Source organism: Acomys russatus, chromosome 2, assembly GCF_903995435.1.
Source record: "Acomys russatus chromosome 2, mAcoRus1.1, whole genome shotgun sequence".
In the NCBI taxonomy this organism is placed as follows: Eukaryota; Metazoa; Chordata; class Mammalia; order Rodentia; family Muridae; genus Acomys; species Acomys russatus.
In genome coordinates, this window is record NC_067138.1 from 27,493,813 (window position 1) to 27,516,498 (window position 22,686).

A 22,686-nucleotide genomic window follows, 5' to 3' on the forward strand; every position below is an offset into this window, starting at 1 on the left:
TTACACAATAGCCCATAACATGCACTATTATTATCTGTTAAAATTATTCTTAAAAGGTGATGTTTTCTGCTCTATATGTGTAATGGCACACAGTAGTATAAAGCCTCCATAACTTCACTTTTAAGATAAACAGAAATAACCTAGACCACTATGGTGCTTTTTTTCTGACATTTTTAGCAGAATTGAATTTATCAGATAGTATGCACTTTAGAATTATTAAAATTAAAAAAAAATTATAGTTAACCTAGCTAGGTGTGGTGACACGTGCCTTTAGTTCCAGCATTCAGGAGGAAGAGGCAGGCAGACTTGTATGAACCCAAGGCCAGCCTGGTCTGCATAGTGAGCTCCAGAACAGCTAGAGCTATGTAGAGAGGTCCTGTTTCAAAAGACAAAAAGAAAGCAAAATTATACTTAGCTTAATACTTTATAGTGTATAGGAAAGAACTTTCAAAGGATAATAAGATTTCTGTTTTCATGAGTAGAATTCAATTCAAAAGGAGATTATGAGGTTTAAAATTGAGTTATGAGGTCTCTAAAATTTGAAATGATACCAGGGTTTGGCTCTTAATTTCTCACTGCTGTTTTAATATGTATCATTTTACAAATAAGTTACTAAAACTTCATTGTAAAGAATTTGGAAATGGCTGGGTGGTGGTGGTGGTGGTGGTGGTGGTGCAGTCTGTAATCCCAGTACATGGGAGGCAGAGGCAGGCAGATTGCTGTGAGTTCGAGACCAGCCTGGTCTACAAAGCCAGTCTAGGACAGTCAAGGCTGGTATCCAAAAATAAAACCAAAACAAACAAACAAACAAAAAAAATGAAATTGGAAATGAACATCAGGCAGTAAAAAGACAGTGACTAAACAGAGAACCCCCAGGTGTCTTGCCCTTGAAGCACTACCTAGGGAATGTTTTCCTAGGTTCCGTTTCAATGATATGGGTGCTGTTAAAGCTGTGGTTTAAGGAGGCCCAGCCTGTATCTTGAGCTGGCAGAAGAATCTGGTGTCGTCTGAGTTCTACTGATTTCTCTAGCATTCAGACTGCAAGAGTTATAGGCTACTGTAGGATTGTGCCAAGGTTCTAGATATCTGATACCACACAACCATTCAATGTATAGAACCGTTGTGCTATCTGTGTAATATTCCTAAGTGGGCTGAGCACGAAGCTGAAAAAGCAAAGACTGAGTTGCCACGGGAAGCACCAAGATATTGAGAGTCATGGGATGTGACTCTGAGGAAAGCTGCAGGCACTAGTTGAAGCTGGACCAAGAGGGAGTTTATAATCATCACAGGCTGGAAGCTCAGGAATCCTATAGCCCATAGGAGCCCAGATGTTACACACAGAACTGCAGCATTGTTGCCTTTCTTGCTGGGTTTTAGTTTTGGATTTGGTGTTATCTCTCCCTTTTGGAATGAAAATGTCTGCGGCATGCCATTGATTATCAGAAGTGTTTAACTTGTGAGAATTTGTTTTATTTATTTATTTATTTATTTATTTATTTATTTTATCTTACAGCTAAGAGATCTTGAACTTTTGAGTTGAATTGAGACTGGTAATACTTTGAGACTTTTGAAACTGTATTATTTGCATTTTTGCATTATGCGGTCCAAGTGTGGAGTGTTATGCTCTGGGTCTGAGATTTGAACTCTGGGTTCTGAGTTGGTCTTGTGAGGCTGCTGGAAATGCTAGGCAGTAGGATCTAGTTAGAGCAAGGAGGTCACAGGGGTAGGTCTATAGACACATATTGTCCTTGGTGTTTTTGTTTTTGTTTGTTTGGTTGGTTTGTTTTGTTTTCCCCTGTCCTTTCCCTGTTTCCTGATCTGTTAAGACTCACAGAGTCCTACCTGCACGCTCCGGCCACCATGAAGCCACTTGCCTCTATGGCTTCCATGAATGAACTGTATACCCTCAAATCCCTAGCCAAAATAAAAACTTCTGCCAGGGCTGAAGAGACAGCTTCTGTTAACAGCCATTGATGCTCTTCTAGAGGACAAGAGTTTGGTTTTAAGTACCCAAGTCAGAGACATGATAGAGAATAATTTAGGTACAAAGCTTTAGACTCACGTAGATAGGATAGACAGTATTTTATTCAAGGTTGCCAAATACAAATGAACTAAACATTTTGAGTGTAACTTTTACATAAGGCCTTCCTGATTGTTTCATAACCATTCTTATTGCATGTAGTTTACTATAAATAAATAAAGTCCATATACATTTAAAAAAAAAAAAAAAAAAAAAAAAGAACCCAGGTCAGGCAACTCACAACTGTCTGTAACTCCACCTGCAGGGGATCTGACTTCTGACCTCTGCAGGTACCCACACTTGACATAGACTCACACAGACACAGATACACATAAATAAAAATCAATCTTAAAAAAAAAACCTTTCTCCCTTATGCTGCTTTGCAGATGTTTTGTCATAGCATTATAATGCATCAGAGATTGAAGCCATGCCTGCTCTCATAGAGGACCGAGGCTCAGTTCCTAGCACCCACAAGTTGGCTCAAAACCATCTGTAACTTCAGTTCTAGATGGTCCAACATCTTCCTCTGACTTCCACAGGTCCAGGCACGCATGTAGTGCACAAAAAATACATGCAGGTAAAACACTCATATGCAAAAAAAAAAAAGTAAGTTAATCTAAAAATACTATAAAGTGATTAACCCACCCACCTTGCTCAAGGGCAAGTGATGTTTTTGCATAATATTCATAAATACTTTCAGGGCTTCATGACACACCCCTGTGGTTCCAGCCGTCAGGAGGCTGAAACAGGGAATCTCAGGTTCAAACCCAGGCTGAGAGATTGTATCTCAAAAAGTTTTGGGAAAACTATGAAGATTAGCTACATGTGGTGGCACACACCAGCACTTGAGGGCAGAGGCGGAGGACCTCTGTGAGTTCGATGTCAGCCTGGTCTACACGGTGAGATTCAGAAGAGCCAGCACTACTTAGTGAGTCCCTATCTCGAACGTCAAACCAAAACCAACACAAGACCAAAGAATTTTGAATACTTCCTCAAATTCAGTATTTCAAGAAGTCCCCTTGTTTTTTAGTTAGAAGTAGACGCAGTAATTTTTCCTTAAGTAAGTCAGAGTGATGAATCAGCAAGACTATCTTAAATAAGTATTTTAAAAAATATTTTCTTGTCCAAAGTAAACAATTTATTTCAGAAGGATTATCTCTATTGTCAGGGAAGTTTGGGGGGGAAAAAAAGTCACTCAGCTGAGGAGGCTTCCTGGTAATCAGGGAGGCCATGTGTGCATCTCTGGGAGGTCTAACTTGAGCAAAGGAAGCTGGGTGAGAAGAGGTTACTCATTCAGCATGTGGGCTCCTGCTGCACAGACTTCTGGGAGGAGGGAATGCTGTATAGCTTCAGTGACAGCTGCAGACACTAAGTGAGCAGCAGGAAGGGTAGTCACCAAGGCTGCTGCTCTTAGTTGGTCTGATTTTGGAAAGATGAAAAAACAGGAGAATTCTCTGGTCTTCAAATAGAAGAACAGACAAAACACAAAACAAAAACTATAGCCTTTTACTCATGTTTGCCTACACACTTAGTTGTCGGTAACTGCGTTCCCATGGGTTATATGCCCAACCCTCTCAGAACTATTTTTCTTCCCAAGTGGAAGCTGTTTCCATTAAGCACTTGCGCTTCATTATGGAGCCCTCATTCCACCTGTCTTCAGTGACTCCCCTATGTACCTCATAGAAGCACAGCCACCACTTTTGTTTATTTCACTTAGGGCAATGTCTTCAAGGTACAGCTTGATGGATTTATCAAAAGACTTATCAAAAGATTTATCATCTTGTAGCAGGAGCCCCAATCAAGAAACTTGACATTTCAGCGCCACGCAAGATGGCTCAATAGGTAAAGGAGCTTGTCAAAAAGTCTAAGGACCTGAATTCGATCTTTGAGTCCCGCACGGTAGAAGGAGAGAACTCACTGCTTCAGTTTGTTTTCTCACATCCATCATGCACTCCGAACACTTGCAACCTGACAGTGCAGTTTCACACAAGTCCCAAGAGCCTGCGTTTTGGTTAGGTTCTACTGTACTAGGGAGACCACGGGGACAGCCATGTCCTCAGTCAAGGATGAAGGGTAAGGCTGTGGTTTCCATACTTCTTCTTTCTATTACAAGAAGCTGTACGTTTTGAATTTTTCATGTTAGGCTTTCCCTGGCTGCCAAAGAAAAGCCCACAGACCAACATAGGTCTTCCCAATGCAGAGCCAAACTGAATTCAACAAAGGCCAAGAGCTGTTCTGCATGCTGTATTACAATGTAGATGAAACAGATAAAGTTGAATCATTTACTGTGTTTCAGAACATACGTATGGACACATAAACAGCCTGTGTGGCACATGAATGAAGCTAAAATTAGATCCATTTTAACTGTTTTGGAAAATATATCTGTGATACGCCTAGATTGCCAGGTAAATGCCTTAGTCCTCACTCCCATGTGTGTGACTCGCTGAGGCAGCCTCTTGCCTAGGAAGGCCTGTCTGGAACCTTCACAGCATGTGCGCTGCACATTCAGGACACATTGGATTTGACTGTGAGTCAGTGTCAGACATTTATCCCTGGGCCCTTCTGCTTATTGTATGCGTAACTTGACTGTTCCATACAGTCCCAGCTGTTGCCACATTCTATAAATGCCTGCTGAATAGACATAAATAAATAATTGCCACCCCTCAACACCCACAGTTTTGGAAGCTGAACTTTCTGATCTGAAAACTCTTCCTCCTTGAATAAATTACTTCATTTCTTTTTCTGGGACACTGGAAAACAAAGGATTTGTCCCAATATTGACCCTATGAGAAGGGTTTCTTTAACCAAGTGCCTTAGCAACTTTTGATTAAATAGAAGCCTTGTGTTATCATCATAAAAGTTGATGTACACACTCCATCATCTTGTTTGGAGACTGTGAGAAATTGTTTTAAAAATCTATATTTTTAACCAAATCGTATTTCTTAACCTAGACATAAATGCCCCTGCCAGTTCCATTAGAAAAAATAATCTAACATTGAATTCTTGCAATCTCAGCACTCAGGAGGAAGGGATAGGATGATTGCCATTAGTTTGAGGTCAGTCAGGTCTGCAGGACTAGTTTCTAGCTAACCACAGTTATACAGTGAAATCCTAATTCAAAAGGCCAAAGAAAACAATGACAAATATTAATATACATATATGTACTCTTATGTATGTGGACACACACACATATATATGACAGTACATGAAAGAAACATATTCCTTCCTTCCTTCCTTTCCTCCTTCCTTCCTTCCATTATTCCTGAGACAGAATCTCATTATGTAGCTCTGGCTATCCTGGAACTCACAAGGATCCAGCTACCTGTCTCCCAAATGCCAGTTTTAAAGGCATGTGCCAATATGCCCAGCAGCTTTTTGTTTCCTTTTAAAAACACAAAGTGGAGTCAGCAGAGATGATCTAGTGATTAAGAGGACTTGCTGCTCTTGCAGATGACCTTAGTTCTATTCCCAGATCAAAAAAGCTGTAATTCTAGCTCCAGGGAATCTGTCACTTCTGGACTCCACAGACACTGTATTCTTATGGACACACACACACACACACACACACACACACACACACACACACACACACACTTAAAATATATATTTATGGCCAGGCGTGATGGCGCATGCCTTTAATCCCAGCCACCCAGGAAGCAGAGGCAAGTGGATCACTGTGAATTCAAGGCCAGTCTGGTCTACAAAGTGAGGCCAGGCCAGCCAGGGCGGAAATATATATATTATGTCATTATCTATTTTTAGAGAAATTAGGACATGCTTTTTAGTGTTGATTGCAACACAACATTGAAACAGAATCTACTAGTTGATAAACTTATTCTTTGCAAATTTCCAAATATCTTTTCTGAATTATTGAGCAATGGTGTTCTCATAGCTAACAAAGTGAGCAACCTACAACTTGTCATGTAAGGAGCTATCCACATAACCAAGGAGGCATTTCAACAACCCCAAATCTGTCTACTATTTAGCCTTAGGTTGAGGACAGTGGAAAAAGCATTAAATTGTAGAAAGACTCTCTTTTGTATTGTATGGATGCAACACCTGTCAATTAAAAATCCTACAAACCTATGCTTAGGCAGGAAATAGGGATGGGACATCTGGCAGGCTGAGAGGATTCTGGGATAGAGTCAGGCAAGATGGCAAGATGTGAGGAAGATGAATGCATGGTGCCTGGGCTCAAGTAACCAGCCAATGTGGCAGAATTTAGATTAGTATAGTGGGTTAAGTTATGAGCTAGTCAAAGAAGAATCCAGCTATATGGCCTGGGCATTTGTATAATTAATGAATCTCATGAGTCATTCTGGGAGCTAAGGGGTGAGAGGAAAAAAACCACCCTCAGCTTAGTAGCAACCTACTACTATATTAAATTAACATGATTAGGTAAAACTATTGACTGTTTATGGCTATGCTTGTGGTGATAATAAAAATTGGGGATTTCAGACTAGGCATGCTAATGGTACATCTTTAATTCCAGCACTCAGGAGGCAGACAGAGATGGATCTGAGAGTTTGAAATCAGCCTGGTGTATGTATGTGTGTGCGTGTGTGTGTGTGTGTGTGTGTGTATGTTTATAGTTAAATTAAAAATTAGAGATTTGACTAAAATAATTTTGGGTCTATAAAATTATCATTTATTTAGAAATTTTAACTTGAACCAGGAGCCATTTTATTTTCTCATTTCTGTTTGTTAGATATTTTTTAATTTTTAATGTTATGTTCATGGGTGTTTTGCTGACACGTGTGTTTCAACCATAAGCAGGCAGTACCGGCAGAGGCGAGAAGAGGGTGCGGCATTTCTTGAGACTGGAGTTAGGGAAGGTTGTGAACCTCCATGTTGGTGCTGGGGAACCAATCTGGGTTCTCTGCAAGAGCAGTCAGTGCTCTTAACATGATGAGTCATCTTTCCAGCTCCTATCACACACACGCACATGCGCACATGTGCACGCGCGCGCGCACACACACACACACACACACAGACAACTTAAGTTGCCAGCAGAAACAGTACAGTAAGCTGTCTGAGCACTGAGTTATTGCACTTGAAGTATTTTATGGATATTAGGAATTATCAGACATAACCTTTACTCTTTCAGATTCTTGACAAAAGGGAAATGATACAGAATTCCCACAGATAGAGAAATGATGCATCCTTCCCTGCTTAAAATGGGGTTTTCATTTGCATATATTAATATAAAATAATGGATTTCATAATGACAGTTTCATAGGAAGTATATGATGTGCTTTGATTGCTGTCAGCCCTTGCTCTTCCTGTATGTTGCTCACAGGACCTTCTGCCCTTAGCCTAGTGCCCTACTGTGACGCCAAGAGGATATTGGAAGAATTTTTCTTTGCCTTCAAGTATTAGTAAGACCATTAAGAAGTCTAATTTGTCCTACTAGGTCCTGTGAATGACTCATTGGGTGACTTAGTGAAATCATTTTCCATGCATGACTGTGTTTCCCTGCCATGAAGGTGAAGCTAAAAATAGACTGTCTCTATGAGTTATGATAAATCCTAGATGAGTAATCTCTACTATGATATTGCAACTTTTTCAGACTTAAAAAAAATAAAGCATCAGGGAAACACCTATTTTATTATATAGAAACATGTCTAGGAGTCATATGACTCAAATGTAGAAAACAGAATGGAAGACTTCTTCAACCACTTTTATTGGAGCACATGCACAACTGACTAGACTCTGATGTTCTTTGAACTTGGCTGGGAAACTCAGATCCTCTGTCCCCTGAACCAATTTCTCCTGGGCAGAGTGAGCTCAGGACAGAGTGCCCTGTTCTGTGCTGGGCCACCAGGGAGCTGGCCCACTCACCCTGCAAGCTCACCCAGAAATAAGCGCCATGATGGATTTTCTCTTGCTAATATAGTTTATAAGTGCTGGATACTCTGACTTTAAACAGAACATTTCTAATCTACTTACATTTAAGACATGATTTATTCTTGTATTTGAGCCACCAGGAACAGTGCCTCACAGCAGTTAAAAAAAAGAAATCTAGTGGAGTGTGCCTTTGCCCACCACTTTAGAGCCTCGCATTCTTCTTTCAGGCTTTTACATCTTTAGACTCATTTTCTTTTTGTGACTGCTTCATAAGAGGGAAAGAGAACTCTTAGGGTGGTTGTGGTGTCTGGGTGAGAACCGTCCTCATTAGGAATGATGTTTGATGTGTGACCACTTGCTTCCCAGTTGGCACAGGTGTTTGGGGAAGTTTTAGTGGCTCAGCCTTCCCTGGAGGGAGACTGGAGATGAACCAGCCTCATTTTACTTGCAGTTTGCTGTCTCTGCTTTGTGTCTTCTGCTAAAGATGTGAGTTCTCAGCTTCCTGCTTTTGCTGCCATGCTGCCACTTGCTACCATATCCCCCTGCTGTAATCGACTCACTGGATACCCCTCTGGACTATAAAGCAGAACAAACTCTCTCTTCCTTAGGTGTCTTTGGTTGTGGGATTTTATTACAGTAGCAGAAAAATAAAATACAGAACTTGTCATGATTAAAGATTTTTCTATTTATTCTTATTTGTTTCACAGAGTCTATATATTTTACGTACCATGCTCCTTGCCTGATGCTTGACTGTAAGCAGGCAAACTATACTCTGAGGGAGCCTATGTTTTGGGAGGAGTTGGAGTTTGAGCACAGAGTGGGGTTTAGCAAATACTGGAGCTAGAGGAAGCCAAGAACCCAAATTGCTGTGATCAGTGCCTTCTCAGTGCCTGATGAATTATTCATTTGCCTAAAGATGAGACAAATGGCATGGTTTAGGGCAATTAGGCCCCATATACTTTGGGAAGTTGTTGGTTTTATACACTCTAAGATGTCATTGGGTCACACATACTTTGAGGATGTCACTGGATCTTAGACACTTTCAGGGATCATCATGTCCCACACACTTGAGAGATTAGGGTTGATAACTTTCGGGAGATTATTTGTTTTCATTCACTTCAGGGGTCATTGGGTTTCAAATACTTGGCAGAGTCACTAGCTCCTATATATTTTGAGGGGGGTTCTATACTTTGTGAAGTTATATGTTTTCAAGTACCTTAGGATCACTGCTTCTCATAAACTTTGTGGGAGTTGGGTTTCAAATACTTTGGAGGAACATTGGGTTGTATATGTAGACACACACACACACACACACACACACACACGAGAGAGAGAGAGAGAGAGAGAGAGAGAGAGAGAGAGAGAGAGAGAGAGAGAGAAAGAGAGAGAGAGAGAGAGAGTTCTCATAGGTGCCAGGATCATGGCAATGAAGGACACCACCCTGTCTTCTGGGGCTTATAGTCAGGTGGAAGGGACAGGAAATTCAACTGGAGGAGTTACACCTTAGTGTGCTGAGTGTTATGTGGGTTTTAGAGCATGCGTACTATGCCAGTTCTGAGGTTGCAATACAAGCCTGGGGTTGGTGTGTCTGGGAAGATGATTATTGCTCGCTGCTTTTGGGAGATATAAGACACTTCAGTTCTAGCTGGTGTAGGGAGCTGGTGGGAGAGGCAAGAAGGGGGGATGACGTTCAGAGGGTCAACCTTGCACATCCTGTGCTAGAGAAGGTCATCCCCAGCTGAGGCCAGCAGCTGCTGAAGCCTGGAAGAAGGTGTCAGCACCAGCAACAGTCAAGGGCTTTCTCCCATGAAGAGTATACAAGACTGTGGCTAGCAGCTGATATGGGAAAAGAGGAAGAGAAGCAGAGGATGAGACTAAGTCTCCTCTGGGATGTCTTGGTGTCATTTATAGGGGCATGCCTTTGATCTTTACACTTACCTCTAATACCTGCTGACCATGGCCGTGGGAAAACTGTGGGTCTAATTTCTGGGTCTCAGGGTCCACCTGTAAGATCAGTAACAGGACCCCGAAGTGTCACTGCACTGCATAGGTTAAATATGTTGATCCATGTAAGCCTCAGATCAGCAGCTAACTCATGCCAAAGCCTCAGTCAGCTCCCTGACTCTTGAGGAGGACTACACTGGCGTTGGGCAACTTAATTTTGTTTAAATGATGCAAATCTATATTCTGATGTTAAGAACACATTGTCTGGGGCATGGAGAGATGACTTGGTGGTTATGGGGGCTGACTGCTCTTCCAGAGGACCTGGGTACAATTCCCAGCATCTATAAGAGGCTCACAACCATCTGTAACTCCAGTTTTAGAGGCGCCAACATCCTTTTCAGGCATTTTCAGGACCTAGGCATGCATGCAGTACACATACATGGCAGTCAAAAACAACTATACACTAAAGTAAAACTAAATTAAAAAAAAAAAAAAAGCACATTATCTTCACTCTTGTCAGTAGAAGAATTGACCCAGGGAGTGCTGCTACAGAAACCCCGGAGCATCTTTAAGCAAACCTTAGACTTCTAGCAATTAGAACCATTAGTGAAATGAACTGCTTTGCCTTATGAATTGCCCCCTCTTGCATTCTCTTGTACCAGCAGAAAAATAAACCAAATTGCTGTTGTGAAACTGATGTCCCCTCCATTAATTGCTACTAACATTTTTTTTTCAAAAACTGTATCACTTTTAGCCCCTTTGGGGAAAAAGTGTTTCTAGAAGTTTCTGGTTTATATATGTATAGCCTCCCTAACCCATCCGTACCTGCAGTTACAACTGATGCAGCTACGGTGACACATTGTCATCTTTCAGGGCCATGGTATACTTCGGTGTTTGCCAACTCTTCATAGCACTGACTAATAATACACATTTAGATTATGATTTGAAAGCGTATGAACCCTAATTGGGAAATTGAGCACCATTGCATCTTAAAATCCTCCTCCTCATTGTCCTGCCCTCATTAATGAAGCTTGAAGAAGCGCTCTGCTGAGCCCACCAGCAGGCACTTACACTACCCCTGAAAAGCTTTGGAATCTCATCTTCATCTGCACATTTGCCTTTATTCTAGCCACACGTGACCCTGTGGCCTCTTAGCTCCTTGGCCTAAGGACCCTTTTCTTTGCTTAGCCTTCACTTCCTGTTCTCACGGTTCAGCCTGTGAAGTCGGAACCATATTATCTCTTCAATGGCTCCACCTCCACCCTCAGACTCAGACAACCTCCTCACTGACACAGAACCTGCAGCTTGCTCAGATCTGCCATAGTCACCCTTCCCCTCTCTAGGCCAGTTTTTACTCCCCCTCCCAATCACTAATTCTCATTTATGGTCCCTTCCAGGTGACTTGTCCTGATGTGCAGCCTGGATACTCTGGTCTATGATACAAACCTTGCACACATTCCAAGCTCCATGCTCTTGTTACACCTGGCAAGCTTGAAATCCAAGTGATCCCAATACACTCTTTACCTGGTCGTGAACCAGGTAGCTGAGGGCTGTCGACGGAGAGCCCAGCAGCCAGAGTGGGATTACTGCACATGCTCCCACACCAGGCCCGCATGGTCCACCCACTGCTGGCAATCTCACCACACTTTCCTTGCCTACGTACTCTCCTGCCCTTTGACAAAGCTTTTTAACACTTCTATGCAATTCATCTCCAAATAGCTTACCTCCCCCTGTTGGCTTGTCTTCATATGCCATTTAAAAATTGTCCCTGGTGGTGGCACATACTTTTTGTCCCAGCACTCTGGAGTTCAAGGTCAGCCTGGTCTACAGAGAGAATTCCAGGACAGCTGGGGATACATGGAGAAACCCTGTCTCAAAACAAACAAAACAAAACAAACAGAAAGAAAGAGAGAAAGACAGACCAGCCAAGACTTCTGTAAGTTTGTGCACACATACTCTTCTCTTCTATTTTTCTCCTCCCTCCTCTTTTATCAAACTCCTGTCTCTCCTCTAAACCAGGATTTGTACCTGTCAGAGTGAGAAGTAGCCTTTTGGTTCCAACAATATGGAAGCCATTGGTGATCTTAAAGAAAAAATCCGTACTGAAGTGAGGTGAGAGAGCTTTAGGATATGAAGAAAGAAACCTGATTGGGAATGGAGTTGCTCCATCGTCCTTTTACTCACTCATCCTCCATCATCCCCATACTTGTCCTCCATCATCCCCTTACCCTCCATCATCCCCTTACACACCCTCCATCATCCCCATACTTGTCCTCCATCATCCCCTTACTCACCCTCCATCATCCCCTTACTCACCCTCCATCATCTCCTTACTCACCCTCTATCATCCCCTTACTCATCCTCCATCATCCCCTTACTCATCCTCCATCATCCCCTTACTCATCCTCCATCATCTCCATACCCATCCTCCATCGTCCCCTTACTCACCCTCCATCATCTCCTTACTCATTCTCCATCATCCTCTTACTCATCTCTACTGACTTTTCTCCCTTTCCTTCCATCTCATAAATGTTCAGAGGTCTCTATCACCTTAACTACAGCAACAATAACAACAACAAAAAAACATCTTTCTGTCCTCAATCCTGTGGCTACTGGCCTGTCAGTTGCCCTTACTCATAATACAATTTATCAAATTAGTTATCTCACTTCCCACCCCCTCACCCCCATCTAACCCATTTACATCCTATTTCAAGATGCTTTTATTAGGTCATCCATCAGCGACTTTTAAACTGTGAGGACTACATACCTGCATGTCTCAGCTTCTGAAGATGTTGTCCTCGAGGCAGCTGCACTAAGGGGAAAGTGACTTCTCAAAGAGCATTGCGAAATCAGCTCAAAAAATAGGTGGCGTTTTTGGAGACTGCACACTTGGAGACTGTGCCTGAGGGATGAGAAGCCACAGTAACACAAGCCCACCACTCCTCAGAAACCTGCATGCTGGCCTGTAATGTGAGTCAAGCACACCTTACATTACACATGGGCTGGAAGACCCCTTTGAGAACGCACAGGGAGAAAGAAGGAATGGCTTCCTCTGCTTAGCAGAGATCTTGAGTCAAACATGAGCCAGGCTAGAGTCTGAGAGGCTGGTGAGCCAGGGCTATGCATTGAAGACCATGTGTATGGCACACAGGAAACTGCTCTGCCAGGTGTCAGAGTGAGACTCTGGGTGAAAGCCGTGCTTTAATTGAATCCTGGTCTCTGGCATAGTTCACCGGTGGAGTGTACCATCAGAATCTGTAGGTATGGTCCTCATTTTCAGAAAGTGCTGGATAAATGGGGGGAGGGAGAATGATTGAAGGATTACTTTATGTGTGTGTGTCTGTGTCTGTGTTCATGTGCACATACATGGGGAAGCCGGAGGAAAACCTTGGGTATTGTTCTGCAAGCGAAGACAGGATCTTTTTCTGGGATTTCTGGTTACTAGTTAGTCTAGGCTGTTTGGCCAGTGAGTGCTCATAATCTGCTCTTCTCTATGAATAGGATTACAGCACATGCTTGGCTTTTCACATGGATGCTGGGAACAGACCTGAGGGCCTTGTGCTTGTGTGCTCAGTACATCTGCAACGCCTTGTTTTAGTTCATTAAGCTGACACATTGTTTGCATTGTTTATATTTAAAATGTGAATGTATTTCAAATGTTTAGAATGTAACCAGGCACAGAGTACATGTGGAAGTGAGATAAAATGTGCAGGCACTGGTGGCTAACTACCCAGGGTTCCTATCCCAGTGTCACTACTTTTTCATGACTTTACATAAGTTCTTTAACATTTTGGCATCATCTGCATACTGAAGTTGATGGTAACATCAAACTGACAAAAGTTATCATGATGGTAAAGTTTGGATATGCAAAGTCCCTAACTCAAAGTCTGGTAATACTTCCCAATAACTGTGCAATTACTGCTAAGTAATGAAAATTCTAATAACTTACAGTACAGTTAAGTAATTGTTCCTGCTGTGATTGAATCCTCCTAAGAGTTTTGAGTCCTAAAGCTGTCTATCCCACCCCACCGATACTCCTTTCCTGGGACATATTTGTGGTATACATCACACTCCAGATGTGTCTGCAACACATGGGGACTTGGAGGTAAGCAACATAATATTCCAGAGTCTATGACCTTTCCTTCTTATCCTAAGTACCACTGAGAGAGTTATTCCCATGCATGTGTGACCCTCTGGAATTGAGCTCAAGAAGGCGAATGAAGTAGCTATTTGAGGCTAGAGAGAACGGCCCAGCTGGTAAAGGCACTTGCTAATCAAGCTGGATGAAGGCGATCACCAGAACTCATGTAGAAAGAGAGAACTGACTCCCGAAAGTTATCCTCTGACCTCCAATAGCATCATGCCTGTGTTCACATCCCCACACCCAGGCACTAATAGTGTAAATGGAAAAAATTAAATGTAAAAAGGCAGGTGTGATAGAGGCATGGCATCTATATCTATAGAATAACAAGTAAACAAACAAAAAGTAATTTGTCCCAGTAGTATAGTGTTGAGCGTTCCCATGACATTCTCCATATTTTCTGTGTATTGGATGTTGGTTTTCAGATGTACTGTTCAGCTGATTCCCCTCAGTGTTTTTTGTTTTGTTTTGTTTTGTTTATACAGAAAAACTGTACCAAGCCAAAGTGCAGAACAACAGACAGCAGCCTTAAGGCTTTCACTTTCAAAGAGTTTCCAAGCACCCAGCCCTTTTCCTAAAGGACTCTTTTCCCTTTTATGGATGAGCACCTGGCTCCAAGACAGAGTAAACAGAACTTCCTGCCCCAGGGACGGGCTGGCTCCTGCTGGAGCCCAGGGACCCTTTGGGAAAAGTTGATAGGAACTGTGAGCGGTGTGTGACCTGAGGCGCTGGAGCCAGCTGAGCCAAAAGGGAGGAAAGCACATTTAACAGCCCCTTTGTGTGCGCTCTGGTCCCAGAAGCACTTCTGGGAAAGTAAGTCCGGTGCCGTACACACAGTTCTTCCAAAGAATGGCAGGGAAGCTGGCCTGGCGAGCGCCAGGCCCAGATTAGGCGCCTGAATCCTCGACCCAAGAAACTGGAGGAATTCAGAGATATCTGGAATTCCCAGAGTTCAGAGGTCCTGAGCTTCAGTGCGTAGGGCTTTCACAACCAGCGACAGAACTTGAGTGGAGCTCAGTGCAGGAGCTTAGCGTGTGCGAAGGTCCTGCATCGAACAAAGAGGACAGAAGGAAACCAAACGGGTTCTGCCCAGCGTTAATGGAGTTGAAGAGTACATACATGTTTAATGCTTGCCAGGGGCATTAAAATTGAAATGTTTTTCTCTCTCTTGGAGAAATGCTTTCACTATTATCATTTAAAGCACAGGGAAATATTAAAGAGCTAACCTATGGGCTGGAGAGATGGCTCAGAGGTTAAAAGCACTGGCTCCTCTCCCAAAGGTCCTGAGTTCAATTCCCAGCAACCACATGGTGGCTCACAACCATCTATAGTGAGATCTGGTACTCTCTTCTGGTGTACATGCAGGCAAAACACTGTGTATATATGATAAAGAAATAAATCTTAAACAAAAAAGAGCTGTCCTATGGTCTTCACATGCCTGCCATGTCATATGGTCAGTCTGCTCACTACTTAGCATAAATGCATGCACACACAAACAAAATAATAATAAAATAAAATAAGTTGTTTGAATACAAATCAAGAAGTTTTGATTGCTAATTTAATATAAAGTAAATATGTTACCATGTTATTATAGTATGTATACTCATAAAGCATAAACAAGAGCAAAATTTCAAGTGCGGCATAATTAAATATAAGCTAAATATTTTTAGATTTTTTTCCCTTTGTTCTGACAGTGCTAGAGATTGAATTAGGGCCTTTTGCAGACTGAGCATGTTCTCAACCAACCTAGCTTCAGCCCAGAAATTTTTATATTTTCTTTTGAGTGACAGCAGATTGTCTGCTGTTGGGAGAGTGGGCACACACCATGGGCTGCAGTCCAGTCTGCACTCCCTTTTTCAGATGCTTACTGTTCTCATTTTGAAGGTGAGAGAATGGAAGCACACAGAGGGGCAGCCTTTGACCCGAATGGCTGAGCCATCCCTGTGGGCAGTGTGTTAGTTGCCCTGTTGCCTGCGGCCTGGTGACCTTGCTGGCTTCTGTGGGTGTTCCATAAGCACTTCCAGGAAGCTACCAGCATGCTACTGTGACCCTATGTCTGCTTCTGCTAATATTAGATTTGGAAACTTAAAAAGTGAGTCTAGAGGGGAAAGGGAGGATGATCATAGAGGGACACCACAGTGGGGCCTGGTTGAAGTACATTATATGTTTGTATGAAAGTGTCTTTATGAAGTCCACTACTATGTACAATGAGAACGTGTCAAAGGGTATGTACCATTCTGTTCTAGAATCGTCCACCACCCGAGGTCTTCAGAGAACTTGAATAAAATTTGTAGCTTTATTCCCCAGCCAGACATAAGAGCCTCAGAATGAACTCGGATTTGCTCTTTCTTTCTTATGCTAGAAATAAAGGCCAGATATTAAGCTTGCCACTGTTAAAAAATAAGCACATATAAAGTTAAGAAAATAATGCCACTCACAATAACAACCACAGGCATAATAAAAAAAAAAAACCAGTAAAATGTTGTTGAAAGAAAAATTTTAATTTCTAAATAAATAAAAAGACAATTGATAGGTTTGGAGACTTGACAGGGTTAAGATGAGACTATCTTCTACTCCATCTTCAGCTCCAGGGACATTCCTACCCAAATCCAAGTGCTCTGACGCTCACGGTTGGAGACCTGGATAAGCACTATGTGACACATTTGCATCCATGTGAAACATTAGTGGCTCCTTGCCTTTAATTAGAGTAGCTGGCATGAGAATGACTTGGGACTTGTCTACTTGGAACAAGGGCAATTTATTAGTGGCTATACAATGAAAAATTTTTTCCTTTCCCCAGTACTCAGTAACTATCTGTCCATAAACTCTCACATGATGAAAAGGTGATGGGCACTGTTTTATAGATCCTGTGTAGCTAGCCACAACTTTAGTGAGTTCAGGACAATGACCATGTCATGACCAGAAGACACTTTTTCACAGCAATATTCCCTGAAGTTCGACTTTCACATGTTTTTATACGTTCCCCAAGGTTTAGGGGAGAAAATGTGTAAAATAGACACATCCTGTTTAGGGTCGATCACTCCACAGTAACTTCTCATTTTGATCAACTGTGAGCCGTATTTACTATTGCCTACTGTAAAAAGAACTTCTCTGACAAAGACTGAGAGTAGTAATAATTCATGGGTATAAAGATAAGCACTTAGAAGGAAGTTTGTGCATTAAGAATCCTTTTAACTCTACCTAGAAAGTTCTAGAATAGGTCTGATGTTGGGCTCAAGACATAGATAGATAGTAGACCTTTTGCCTACATATACAATGCCCTGGTTCAGTCTCCAGGATGTCACAAACTGTCAGTCTCAGCTCAGCTTGTAAACCTCACACTCTTGGGAGGTTGAAGTAGAAACTCAGGGTCATGCCCATCTACATTGTGAGTTGGAGACCAGCCTGGGCTACATGAGATCCTGCTGTGCCTGATAGCTGTAAGACCAGAGAGTTGTTGAACATGAAAATCATTAGCTTTCATCTTAGTCCAAATGTTGTAATCAGAAGATGTAGCTGCTACATTGCTGATGGGATTGAAAACAATGTACTTACACAAATCCCCTGACTTCTGTCACTTGGCAGCTAGTTTCTATTATAAATTACATACAAGCTCTGATGCTAAAGTGTGCTGTGAAGGAGGGTGCTAAGTTCAAGTGTTTTGTGAGAAGATAGACTGTGAAACCTAATGGATTTCTGAGTTTTCACAGCAGGAGAAAGGCTGCCTTCCATAGGTTGGCAATTTCAGAGTTGTATATTGGGCTGTGGAATCTTTCTTTGTTTTGTTTTGTTTTGTTTTGTTTTGCTTGAGACAGGGTGTCTCTGTGTAGCCTTACCTTTCCTGGACCTTGCTCTGTAGACCAGGTTGGCCTCAAACTCACAGAGATCTGTCTGCCTCTGCCTCTCAAGTACTGAGATTAAAGGCCTGCATCACTACTCCCTAGCTGGACTGTGGAATCTTAAACACCAAGTTGGCTTGGGAAATAGTTACTTTTTACTTTAGAATGGTATTTATATTGACTAAAATGTACTTGTTATTTGTATGTGTGTACGTGTGTGTGAGTGTAGCACGTGTATACAGATGTTCTTGCTTTTATGTGCCCTCACAGAGGAGACGTGAGGTGTCCTGTTCTATCAACCTCTCTCTCTCTCTCTCTCTCTCTCTCTCTCTCTCTCTCTCTCTCTCTCTCTCTCTCTCTCTCTCTCTCTCTCTCTCTCTCTCTCTCTGTTTTATTCTTTTAACACAGTCTCTTGCTGAACCTGGACATAAGCTAATGGCCAGCAAGACTCAGCAATGTCCTTAGTCCTTCCTCAACATCCTTGGGCTTACAAAAGCATGACTTTACACATAGTTCCCCGACTCCCCACCCCCACCCCCACCCCCCTGTGGATTCTGAAGATTTGAACTGAGATCCTTGGCTTACATATCAAGAACTTTAATACATGCAGATTTTCTATTTTAAATTATGTGTATGTATATGTGGTGGTGGTGGTGGTAGTGTAAACTAGAATACAAGTGCCTTTGGGGCCCAGAACTGGAGTTACGGGCAGTTGTGAATCCTTGGACATGGGAATTGGGAAACTCTTCAAAAGCAGTAAGTGCTCTTAATTCCTGAGCCGTCTGTTCGGACTCAGATTTATTACTTTAAATGAACAACAAATAAGTAGCTATTTTAATAACATATTCTGCTTTAATTTCTAGTGTCGTTAAGAAATACTTGTGGTACACATGAGAAAAATGTTTGGTTGTTCTCAATAATTTTCAGGGTGTGGGTGTGGAGGGCTCTGAAGACCTTGAGTCCCACTGACCTCATTCTTTTTTCCTAATTTTAATTTTATTAATTTATTCAGATGAAAACTCAATTGTTATCCCATCACTTGTATCCTCCCGTTCCTCCCTCCCTCCTGGTTTCACCCTATTCCCCTCCCTTAGGTCTAAGATCGAGGGGGACCTCCTCCCCCACTCTATGCTCATAGGCTATCAAGTCTCATCTTCGGAGCCTGCTTATTCTTTCTTTGAGTGCCACCAGGCCTCCCCACCAAGGGGAGGTACTGACCTCATTCTTTTGGTAGCACAGCTGCCTCCCACCTGAAGGTTGTCCTATGATAACCTACAGATTCCAGATCTCAAAGTCCTCCTCACATTTACATTCCTTATCTCACCCTTAATCCTCTGACATTCTTGTCCTCGCCCTTCCTGAAAACCTTTCTCCCTTTGATGTGATGACACCAATCCTCTCCATATCTCTTCCGATTTTCTTTTCGTGTCTTTCCAATCCTCTGTTTGCTCCTTGCCCTGACAAGGTTCCAAGCCAGGTTTTTTTTTTTTTTTCCCCTGGTTTACCTTATGTGTCTCCTGGCCCTTCAAGGCTTTGGCTCCAGTTATGACCAACACTCAATGATTTCCAAGACTGGCTTCATGTCATGGGCTTTGTGCCACCATTTCCCAGTGCAGATTGACACCCAGCAAGCATCCCAAAGGGAAAGTGCCCAACTGAACACATGAACTTTTCCTTCCTAAATTCACTCGTTGGCTTACAGGCACGTTTTGGTCAGTGATATTGTTGTGCATTTATTTGGAAACGCAAGACAATAGCTTTTGAAAATAAGCTCGTGGAGTTATCTTTGGTGCCTCCTTTTCCAGTCTTGTTCCTCCCAATATGGACCTCTGGAGCTAAGTGCAGCTTCCAGACACCGCCTTGCCTTTTTTCCTGGCTTTCCCTCCTCTTATTTACCCTTCATCCTTTTCCTGGACTGCTAATCAGCTCACCTCCAATTTTCCTCCTAATTGCTTACCAGCGTTTCCTTTCAAGTCCGCACAATTGGCGTTGCACTTTGGGTATTTATAAGTCTTCCAGTCCCTCTCCTGACCTACAGGAGAACACCCACACTGCTGAGCAGCTGGAGTCATTTGGGGTCCTTCAATTTGCTGGACTATCAAGCTGTGTCTCCTGCCATCCCTAATTTCACTGTTTCCCACAGATGCCTTTGGACTCTGCTGTCACCAGGTGGTTTTGGAATGCCTCTTCCCCTCACTGTCAGAGAATTCCCCGTGTATCTTTGCTGCACTCTATTTGTTCCAAATCTCTTGTTAAAGGTCAGCTCCTTTCTGAGGTCTCCACCCCCTTCTCAGCACAATGCTATCCCTGCCCCAAACTTCATAATCAGTTCACATCAACCCTTATCATATCTCATTGTACAGCAGGGTGCTTGCTTGCCCAGCTAAGGCTAATTCCCCTCTGGACTCTGAGCATTTGACTGTCTCCTTGACGATTACCTCTGGCCACACCCTCTGATAGGCATGTAAGTTGATTACCTGGGTGGGAGGATTCCTTCACTTTCTCTCGAAGCCAGCTATGGTCACCCATCTTCCTCCATTTCAGACATGAAGGATCATAGCCCTATCTCAGAGCACAAAGAGCATCAAGTAAAGATGCTAGTGATGCTGGCGAAATGAAGAATCCCTCTCACAGGCAGCAGAGATCCTCCCTTAGGCTCCTGTCATTTGCTTCCTTTTGTAAGGTAACAGTGTGAACCAAGATTTAGAGGGGCGGGAAGAGATTCTGGATGAAGAATTCATGGGGAAGAAAGGGAAAATCAGCCAAGAGACTGGAAGAAAAGCATCAAAGATGTAGGGGGAAATGTGATGAAACAGGACCAATGAATAATGACTTTACTGCCAATTAGGATTTCTGGGGGGAAAGGAAGTGATAGGAGCATGAGGCATCCCCATCAGCATGTAGCTTCCAGTTCTTTTCAGAAGTCAAGCACAGGCAGGCTCCCTGACATTGTCTTTAAAATGCACGTGTCCATTGATGCTTTCCCTGGGAAGAGCCTGGCAGTCAAAAGGCCTGGGCCCTACAAGAAGAGGAGGATGTCTTTTGTTTTGTTCTGTTTTGTTTTTGAGAGAGGGTTTCTCTGTGTAGCCTTGGTTGTTCTGGGATCGCTTTGTAGACCAGGCTGGCCTTGAACTCACAAAGATCCACCTGCCTCTGCATCCTGAGTGCTGGGATTATGGGAGTACAGCACCACTTCCTGCTAAGGAAGATGTCTTTTGAAATATAGCCAACTATTTTTAGAAAGATGTACAGATGATAACCCAATTGTGATGAAGCCACTCCAATAATGACAGGCTTGGTTGAAAATATTGATGAGATGTCCATAGATCTCATGTAATATTTGATTTTTGTCACCAGAGACATTTATATGAATTCTAATAACTAAAAAATTCTAATTCTCATTCATGTCAAAGATCAGAAAGAACTCCTTCCCAAAGAAAACACAAAAGACCAAGTCTGATAGATGTGGTGGCTAGTGCTCAGGGCCTGGGAACTGGGAGAAGAAGGGAGGGTGGTTGAGACCTTGTGCCTAACTTGGGTTACATAGTGAGATCCTGTCTGGAAAGGCAGAGACCAAGGCTTTAGTCTTCAGTTAAAGAACACAGAGCTATGCATTCACTCACTCTCTGCAGCCAAGGGCAGCAAGATGATTCATCCAGTAAAGGTGATTGATTGCTGCAAAGTAATGAGTTTAATCCCGAGTACCTCTGACTTCTCCCACAAAGGCATGCACACGTATGTGTGCCTTCCCACCCTCACATACACATACTAAATGTGAAAAAAATTAAACTTAAAACTTATAAAACCAACTTCATGGGCTGGAGAGATGGCTCAGAGGTTAAGAGTACTGGCTGCTCTTCTAGAGGTCCTGAGTTCAATTCCCAGCAACCACATGGTGGCTTATAACCATCTATAATGAGATCCGGTACCCTCTTCTGTCATGCAGGCAGAGCACTGTATACATAATGAATAAATAAATCTTTTTTTTTTTTTTAAAGGAACCAACTTCACTTTTGTGAAAGCTTTTTCCAGAAATTGAAATTTAGCATTGAATAAAATGGACTCAAAAATTGAAAAGGCTGTGATACGATAACACTTAGAAGCAAGATATGCATTGTTGCCACACCTCTCCCTACACCTACCCACTGTTAGAAGGTAGAGCACATTTCATCATTCTAAAGTCAAAAGAATGCACAAAAGCTGTGGGTTTTTTTTTTTTTTTTTTTTTTTTTTTGCAAAGACATAAGTTGTAAAAAAAAAAATCTGTGATTCAATATTCTCTCTTTTCTGTTGTTAAGGCATATAGGAAAATCCTGTTACTCTAGATATTCTCACATATGCATTGATACTTTCTCTCTTGCTCTCTAGTTGTCCTTAAATATCAATTATCCTGAGCATTTGAAACACAGAAGTTTCTATCACCCGAATAAGATTTTTGTCAGCTCTGAACAATAACCCTTCTTCATCAGGGAACTGGGTGTCTGGGCAGAAAACAGAGGCAGAAACATTTCTGTCAAATGTAGTGTTTGGTTTAGCATTCTGCCCTGCCACTTGTCTTCTTTTGTACTCTGTCTAGATCTCTCAGATCTTGCATGTTTGAATCATTGAGTCCCCCAGCCTGAAGGCAGAGACGATATCTGAACTAGCTTCTGTTTGTAATCCAAGACACCTGAGTGGCAGAGAGCTGTCCTCAGCACACTCAGAGAGAAGCACAGATGGACCTCAGCTTCCTGACTCCAGCCGTGTGTCACATCCACCCCATCCTTTCCTTTCTGTCTCAGGCCAAACCACACAGACTTTAAGAAAAGTGGTGTTGCCACCAAACCAAATAACCCAATTGAGAAATGGGGCTCAGAACTAAACAGAGAATTCTCAACAGAGGAATATCAAATGGC